Raw genomic sequence first — 605 nt, 5'->3', positions numbered from 1 at the left:
ATGCATGGGGCAGGGCTATTCTGTGGCCAGGTAAGGTCTGGAGCCCTCACTACTGCCAGAATTTCTTTGAACCCCTATATGTCTTTATATACAGAAGCCTTGGAGGTCTAAGTGAGTTCCCCACTTGGAGGGAAGTATCTAGAGCAGGGGTGGGCAAACTTTTTGACTCGAGGGCCACAATGGGTTCTTAAACTGGACCGGAGGGCCGGAACAAAAGCATGGATGGAGTGTTTGTGTGAACTAATATAAATTCAAAGTAAATATCATTACATAAAAGGGTACGGTCTTTTTTTTTTTTTTTTTTTAGTTTTATTCATTTCAAACGGGCTGCATACGGCCCACGGGCCGTAGTTTGCCCACGGCTGATCTAGAGGATGGGGGTATATATCTGGACTGTATGTGAGCGTGGAGAGGTAGGACAGCACAAAGGCTGTGGGTTTCATTCTCAGTCTTCAACTTACAAGATCCCTCCAGGGGCAGATACTGAACCCAACCTGGCTGGGCCCTGCTGAGCCCCACCACTCAGGAGCAGACTCCAGTCCTGGCAGCTCCCCTGCCTTTCCCCCTCAGGGCCACTCACATTTTTTTTACACAGATAATCCATG

This window comes from Myotis yumanensis, unplaced genomic scaffold (assembly GCF_028538775.1).
Source record: "Myotis yumanensis isolate MYYU_CA2020_CCGP unplaced genomic scaffold, mMyoYum1.0.hap1 SCAF_1, whole genome shotgun sequence".
NCBI classification, from domain to species: domain Eukaryota; kingdom Metazoa; phylum Chordata; class Mammalia; order Chiroptera; family Vespertilionidae; genus Myotis; species Myotis yumanensis.
Note: the sequence above shows the minus strand (reverse complement) of the source record.